Consider the following 8,271-nt stretch of genomic DNA (forward strand, 5'->3'; position numbering starts at 1 on the left):
ACCGGGGCCTTTTAGCCTGTGTTCTCCTGTCTGGAGCCTGCTCCCCTCTAATCTCTGTAGAGTTGACTCCTGATCATTCAGATCTAGACTTGGGGGGGCCAGCCTTAACCTCCCCATCTAAAATAACTGCTCCCAACAATAACTCTTTGTGTGTTTTTTTTTTTAGATTTAATTTTATTTATTTTTAAGTATAATTTTTTTTAACTTTTTTTTATTTTAATTGACCAGAGAGGGACAGAGTGAGATAGAGAGGAAAAAGGAGAAAGCAAGTCACGAGGTTTAGGACTCAAGACATGGTCAGCCATGTGGGAGTCCAGTGCCCTTAGCCACCATGCCACTCTCGACCCCTAATTTTATTTATTATTATTATCTTTTTTAAATTTGCTATAGGGTGGGGGGCCAGCAGTTAATGTAATGGCTATGTCGCTGGACTCCCACGTAGTCGACCGCGGTTCAAGTCCCAGACCCGGTGGCTTAAACTCATGCCGGGCGCGTGTGCGTGCGTGCCCAAGATCCCGAGAGGAGAATGGAGGAGAAGGGATTGTGGCGTGACCATCCCCCCTGGGGGGTGATTTCTCGCTTTCTGTCTCTCTGTCTCTCTCTGTCTGTCTGGCGAGCTCACGTGCCCTATAGCAAAAGAAACTCTCAAAAAAATTTGTTATAGGGCATGTGTGCACATCAGAGACACAAAATAACCATTTATTTTAGTTGGGCTCAGTTAGGCTAGTTTTCTATTGGTCTCATCCATGATCACTTGTACACTCTGCTGGCTTAGGCTCAGCTGGGTGTTCATGTGCATTTCCAAATGTCTCCCCATGTTGTCTATACAGCAAGATACATTAGCTTTGGGATCAGGAGTTAGCATAATGGCTATGTCACTGAACTCCCATGTAGTCGACCATGGTTCTAGTCTTGGACCCGGTGACTTAAACTCATGCTGGGCGCATGTGCGTGCATGCCCAAGATCCCAAGAGGAGAAGGGATTGCGACGTGGCCATCCCCCCTGGGGGTGATTTCTCGCTTTCTGTCTCTCTGTCTCTCTCTGTCTTTCTGGTGAGTGCACACGCTCTGTAGCAAAAAAAACTCTAAAAAAAAATAAAAAAGATACATGAGCTTCTTACATGTCAGCCTAGGGATCCCAAAAGCAAAAAACTAAACTACCAGTCCTTTCAAGAAGTAGGCCTGGCCGGCACAGTGTTACTGCTGCCGTACTCTCTTGGTTAAGAGTCACCAGGCCAGTCTAGATTCAAGGGACCACACAAGACATGATTACCAGATGTGTCCCATGGGGTTAAGGGAAGGGAAGGTTACCAGTGAAATTCACAAGCACACCATGCGAAGGCTCAGTGTATTTCACCTGCTATTATGACATTCTGGCAGCTGATGAGGGAAGAAATAAATGTTCTACTGGCTCAGCTATATTGAAAATGATAGCATTTTTCCTAATGTAGAGTTGTATGAACTAGAGTAATAAAACCTCTCCAAATTATTTCAAGGATAGGAGTCTTTACTGCAACTTGATCAAAAAGCATCTAAAGGGGCTAGCAGGTGGCGTGGTGGTTGAGGTACTGGACTCCCACATGGCCGACCATGGTTCAAGCTCCAGACCTGGTGGCTTGAAAATCACACTAGATGTGTGTGTGTGTGTTTTTCTGTGCACTCAAAATCCCAGGAGAATGGAGGAGAAGGGACTGCATTATGGCCACCCCAGGGGGTCATTTCTCACTTTCCCTCTCACTGTCTCTGGTGAGCACATGTGCCATGGCAAAACCCTTAAAAAAAAAAAGGGGAGGGGGGACATGTAGAAATGTGAATGTTTATACAGACTCTGTAGATGTATCCGTTACAATGGAATTCTATACCTTAAGCAGGCAGAGTGGTGCAGTAGTTAAGTACAAGACTCTGGGTCTTGAATACCTGCGTTTATGTCCTGGCTGGGCTGCCTGCTAGCTGGTGCACAGGAAATCTTGTACAGGTTTTTTGGTTCTTGGTTTTTGGTTTTAGTTTTTTGCTACAGGGTACATGCACTTGCTAGAGAGAGAAAAAGAGAGGGGAAAAGTAAGAAATCATCACAATTTCAGATGAAAAAAAAAATATATATATAGAAATGTTAATTCAAATGTTAATTTGACCAGTAAATATCTTTCCTCCCTTTTTAAAAAACTTTCCCAGTGATGATTAAATGAAATCAATAATCCACCAGGACCTGGCCCTGCAGCCTCGAAATTAAAGGAACTGGATCCCGCGGTTCAAATCCCAGTCCCAGAGGCTTGAAATGCATGTTGAGAGCACATGTATGTGTGCCCTAAATCCTGACAGGATGAAGAGGTGGAGGAGAAAGGACTGCAGTGTGACCACACCCCATTGTGGGGTGGGGTACTTCTCTCTCTGTTTCTCTATCTGTCTCTGGTGAGGACATGCACCCTCTGCAATTAAAATTTATTTTTAGTTTACAATAAATTTGAGGCCAGCAAGTGGTGTCGTGGTTAAGGTGCTGGACTTCCACATGGCCAACGATGGTTTGAGTCCTAGACCTGGTGGCTTGTTTTCTCACTTTCTTCCTCTCTCTCTGGTGAGCACATGTATCCAATAGCAAATTAAAATACTAATAATGGGGGCTGGCAGGTGGCATGGTGGTTAAGGGCACTGGACTTTCACATGGCCAACTGCAGTTCGAGTCCTGGACCTGGTAGCTTGCCTTCTCTCTCTCTCTTTCTGTGTCCCTCTCTGGTCAAATTAAAATAAATAAATGAATGAATAAATAAAATTCAGAAAAATAATTCTTTAAAAATAGTAATAATAATAAAATTAAGTAAATAAGTATTTTTTAATATTACAATAAATTTTAAAACCTATAATTCAACCAGAACATAACCTAAACTCTTCCTGTACCCAGGTTTTCTCCAATTATTAACTGTATAAACACAATTAATGAGCATGCCAGCTAATCAGACATGTTCCTTTTCTTAAAGTTCGTTATTTGCTACAATTTAATCAACCTTCTTAAGACTTTGGTCTTTATGCACTTTCACCTTTCTTCAAAAGAGTACTTAAAGAAAACGCAGCAATGATTGGCAAGTTAGGGTAATAGGGAAAGCGATATGTGACCAAAGGTTGAGTTTAATTGTGAGGAGTTGGAGGTCACCCTCAGCCATGAGAGCCATAGTCCAAGGGAGGGAGGCTAATCTGGCGGCTGCTCTGGGACCTCGCTTGTAGTTTGGCTGGCACAGACTACTGCAGACTCCGCAGCCTCTCCTCCTACAAAACACCAAGTCCCAAGGCACTCAGAGGCTGTGATGTGGGGGTTAGAATTGATCTAGTCTTCATTAGGGTATTCTAGGAAAATTCTTAGACCAAATTGACACCGACTATTTTAGAAACCTTGGCTAGAATAAATTCATTCTGATAAGATTTAAAAATTCCCTTATGGGACCAGCAGTTGGCGTAATGGCTATGTTGCTGGAGTCCCCATGTAGTCGACTGTGGTTCGAGTCTTGGACCCAGTGGCTTAAACTCACGCAAGGTGCGTGTATGTGCATGCCCAAGATCCCGAGAGGAGACGAGAATGGAGGAGAAGGGATTGCGGCATGGCCGTCCTCTGGTGTGTGTGTGGGGGTGTGATTTCTCACTTTCTGTCTCTCTTAGTCTTTCTGGGAGCACACATGCCCTATAGCAAAAACCTCTACAATAAATAAATAAATAAAAAAAAAAAAAAAAAAAACCCCCAAATCCCCTTGTCTTTCAGTGTCCTAGTGGCGTGTTCTAGTGGCTTCCTTTTTTGGGGTTGTTCCTCCTTCTTCTTCTTCTTCTTCTTTTTTTTTTTTTTTTTTAAGGAGATTGTTGCTATAGGGTGTGTGCACTCAACAGAGAGACAGAGAGACAGAAAGCGAGAAATTGCCCCCAGGGGGTACAGCTACACACCACAATCTCTTCTTCATTCTCCCCTTGGGATTTTTTTTTGGGGGGGGGAGGGTTTTGCTATAGGGCTCGTACCCTCGCCATAAAGAGAGAGACAGAGAGACAGAAAGTGAGGAATCACCCCCCCGGAGGGACGGCCACGCCACAATCCCTTCTCCTCCATTCTCTTCCTGGGATTTTGGGCATGCACATACATGCGCAAGAGTGATTTTTAAGCTGCCAGCCCTGGAACTTGAACCCTAGTATCGTCTCAGTGGGATCCAGCCACTTTAACCCCATCGCCTACTGGCCTAAGACAAGCATAATCTTACCATCTCCATGCAATTATATTCACTTCTGTGTATTTCCTTCCAGACTTTGTCCAGATGTAGACAGGCTTTTCCGCACGTATTATCATTGTGCATGTGATTTTTACCTTTACTTTTTGTTCTTCCATAACATTCGTTCATATCATTCATCATCGTCTTAATTATGGCCTTCTATTCCCGTTAGCTGTTGTGTAATAATTTACTTAGCCATTTAATCATTAGTAGATATGTAGGCTATTTTCTTTTTATTTTTTACTACAAAATTTGAAATGAACTTGACTGTCTTTTTCTTGGCATTATTTCCATACCATAAATTCCTAAGAGTGAGATGAAAGGTTGTGACACATTATATGTTCTAAAGATGGCCACGGCGGTATCTCCTCCCCGCTTTGCTTTCCTGTCCGGTGACCTAACACGCCTCCTCCAGCCTGGGCAGGCTCTCTGGCTGCTTTGACTGACAGACTAGGGCCATAGCGACCTTGTGCCACTTTTGGGTGCAGCCTTAATTGGCCTGGCAGCATCTACTTTCTGTTTCAGAGAAGTTCAACTCCCCTCAGGCTACCATGCAAAGAGAAGTCCCAGCCACGTGCCACGTGAAGAGACCCTGGGGGCTGCAGTGCCAGGCAGAGAACCCAGGAGAGCGGGGACATCAGGCACATGAGGAAATACGCCACCTTGGGAGTGTAGGTTCCGGGCCTCACTGCCCCAAGCAAAGCCAGGAGGACACGTTATCAGCACAGTCCTCCCCAAACTCCTTACCTGTAAGGGCTGGAGGAAGGGAACATTCCCGCCGGCCAAACTTTCCTGTTTTCTGTATCTGGCCCTCCATCACCAACAAACTTTCCCACCCCTCAGCATTTGGCGCCCCTGCCAAAGTTGAACAGAAACAGCGAACTTCATTGGCCAGGCAAGGACGCATGGCGAGCACCTGTTGGACAATGGCCCTTTAAGGATGAGCAGCGCCCACCCTGGGCGTGACTCCCTTGGCCTCTGACCAGACCCAGGGACCTGACCCGAGAGCTTTTGTAGAATAAATTATGCTGGTTTTATTAAACCCCAAGGCCTGACTCGGGTATTTTCGTCTTTGCCGCCCTGACTTCGCCATCGCTCCCAAATCAAATCTAACATTACCCACTAAACCGCATGCATAATACATGATTGTATTAAAGCCACTAGTTTTTATAGTTAACTAGTAATAGGTATTTGAAATACAGCTTAAAAGACAGATATTCTTGGGACCAGCAGATGGTGTAATGGTTACATAGCTAGACTCCCACATGGTCGACTGGAGTTCAAGCCCTGGACCCAGCAACTTAAAACATGCCGGGCACATGCGCATGTTTGCCCAAGATCCCGAGAGGAGAGTGGAGGAGAAGGGATTGTGGCGTGGCCATCCTCCCTGGGGAGTGATCTCGCTTTCTGTCTCTCCGGGCAAGCACATGCGCCCTCTAGCAAAAATACCTCTTAAAAAAAAAAAAAAAGTTCACAACCTCATTGAATACTCAGCCCACACCCACTCCCCTATTTAATTAATGCCTCTCTGTAAGAGGCTTATCTTTATGTGAAGCAAGGATCTCCATTGTTTCAGATTTCTCTTTGGATTTTTCTTCACACCTGGGATCCAAGAATATTCCCAAATGTTTTGTTGCTTTCCTTTTGAGATGCCAAAACGTGCCTTTCTCTACTAGGAGAAGCAGCCTCTGGGGGAAGGAAGGAAACCAGCAGATGAAAAGCCACTTCTCTTCCACCTCTAGGAAAACGCGTAATTAGAACCTTCCAAGATGTAAAGAAAAAGGGCCAGATTTAGGTTTCCAAATGTGGAGTGGCAGGTACTTTACAAAATGAGGGAGTTGGACTAGATAACTCACCGAAGTTCCTCCTGGTTATTATAGGACTCTATGATTCATACCCTTTCTTTTAGAACAGCAATTTTTGTTTTGTCTTTAGCAGGGGGAAAGAGCATTGGCTCCTGGAGTGGCAGCCGGGAGGGGAAGAGAGGAGTCTCTTAAGGAAGGAGGAAAAGAGCAGAGGGGAGGGGCAGGCGGGGATGACCCACAAAGGTCACCCAGTTCCCAGTGGACACTGGCAGGCGGCTGCTCCTCCCTCCCCAGCTGAATTCTGAGCATTTTCCCAAATCCTCGGAATTAGTTCAAATCATCAGTTTGTACTTGACAGCTTTATTCCCTTGGCTCTTGAAGGGAAAAGCAAATCAAAGCTTGGCTGCTCAGAACTTGGCAGGAACGTGGAATAAAGAGGGGTAGGAACAGCCTTGGGGATTTCGCGGTCAGCTCCTAGGACCAACTCTAGATCCAGGCTGGCTTCCGGGTTATACAGCAAGTTGTAGGAATGACGAGATGACCTAGCTCTAAGTCACTACAGAACAAAGCCTCCGAAAAGAAGAGGAATATCGAGAGGGGAGGACACAGGTGCACACCAGTACAGAAAACCCTGCAGCACCAGCCGGATGTTTGGGTTCTTACGGGAGAGGTGCGATCAGCGACATGGGAAAGCCTCCAGACATCCCGGGAGGAGAGAACCCTGCAGTGGAAGCGGGTCGGTGAGCAGCATTTCAGTGCTGAGCCAGAGCAGGCACTGGGCCAATGCACGAGAAAGCTGCGTGGCCTCTAGCGGCAGAGCCAGGGCTGCTTGTGCTCAAGTGCGGTTTGACCACTGACGCTGGTGTTGCCTCATTTTCGATGCCACGTCTCAGGGATCCACTTTTCGGTCAGAGAGAAATGCCAAGAGCCACACAAGCTGCAGTACTAAGCAAGGATGTTCCCGACAGTCCAGCCTGCCAAGGGAATCGTAGATAAAACAAGGCCTTTCCACAGCCCCTCTGCGTACAGAGTAGCCGCTCTCTACAAGGATCCAGAAACTGCTCAGGTCATAGTAAAGCCTACCTTTCATCCTTCATCTGAAATACAACAACCAGAGAAATAGGAAATGTGTAATTTGCAACCTGGCAAAATTGATTTAATCTGAGCCCCATGATCCTGGAAAACAGGGAAGGCTAACAGCTCCTTTGTGTCCCAGAAACTGGCTTACTGCAAAGACCCACCCTTCCCGGTATGACTTAGATAAGAGCCCTTTCATTTACCTATGACAAGACCAGACACAGACTCTCAAAATTCTCCTTCCTTGCTTCACAAAGGATTAGTGGACCTGCTTGTCTGGCTGATCAATGGGAACAAAATGCTTGTTTAACCGAACTTTGATTAAGCTTCCCTCCTCCTTCCAGGACCCTAAACTTTGGCCCTCCCTCAGCCTGAGCAGAAATGCAGCCTCATCGGAGAGTAGGCTGGCCTCAGGGTCCAACATTTTTTCATGGGCTCTCCCATCTGCCATTTTTTCATACCACTTCTCCACTCTCAGTCCTGGCTGTGCTTGCTTGCACACGTTATGGTCACAGCATTCTCCTGCTGCAACACTTCCCCTCCCCTCCCCCTATTTATCGCAAGTGTCCCTTTCGGCCCTTGAATAAATAATCCTTCAAATAAAAGTCTCCTTACCAAGACCAGCATATATATGTAAATATAATTTTTTTTTTAACTTGACAAACTGGAGATAGAAGACAACCCGTTAACTCCCTTTCTGCTAGAAGAAGCACAGCAGTTCAGGAGCTGGCAGGTGGCATGGTAGTTAAGGTCGCTGGACTCCCACATGGCCGAGTGTGGTTTGTGTCCCAGACCTGGCAGCTTGCTTCCACTCTCAATCTCTCTCTTTCTCACTCACATGCACTCTGTCCCTTTCTGGTCAAATTTTAAAAAATAAATAAAGTTAAAAAAACAATTCTTTAAAAAAAAAAAAAACAAGAAACTGAGTATAGTTTGATATTTCACCTCCTGATGGGTTTTCAGAGTATGCTGTGACTCACCGAGAGAGTGAGATCTCTGACAAATGACAGTAAGGGTAGATAGTCTAGGATTAGTGCTTACCACTGTTAACCTAAGCAAGGTAAACCAAGGCAAAATATCTAAAGTGAAAGGATTTTACTGGGCATAAATATGAAGGCGATAGCCAACATGCAGCCCAAGTGAACACATTT

The 8,271-nt window shown here is 45.5% G+C and overlaps 1 long non-coding RNA gene across 1 annotated transcript in view; it reads left to right on the top strand.

The window, feature by feature from the left end:
- Positions 1-5,240, top strand: part of LOC102483921 (uncharacterized) — a 25,716-nt gene extending 20,476 nt beyond the window's left edge. The window contains exon 4 of the long non-coding RNA XR_337349.2: positions 4,764-5,240. This is a non-coding gene — a long non-coding RNA (uncharacterized LOC102483921). The remainder of the gene's footprint in view (positions 1-4,763) is intronic.
- The last annotated feature ends 3,031 nt before the right edge of the window (positions 5,241-8,271 follow it).

This window comes from Tupaia chinensis, unplaced genomic scaffold, assembly GCF_000334495.1.
Source record: "Tupaia chinensis unplaced genomic scaffold, TupChi_1.0 Scaffold145519_1, whole genome shotgun sequence".
NCBI classification, from domain to species: Eukaryota; Metazoa; Chordata; class Mammalia; order Scandentia; family Tupaiidae; genus Tupaia; species Tupaia belangeri.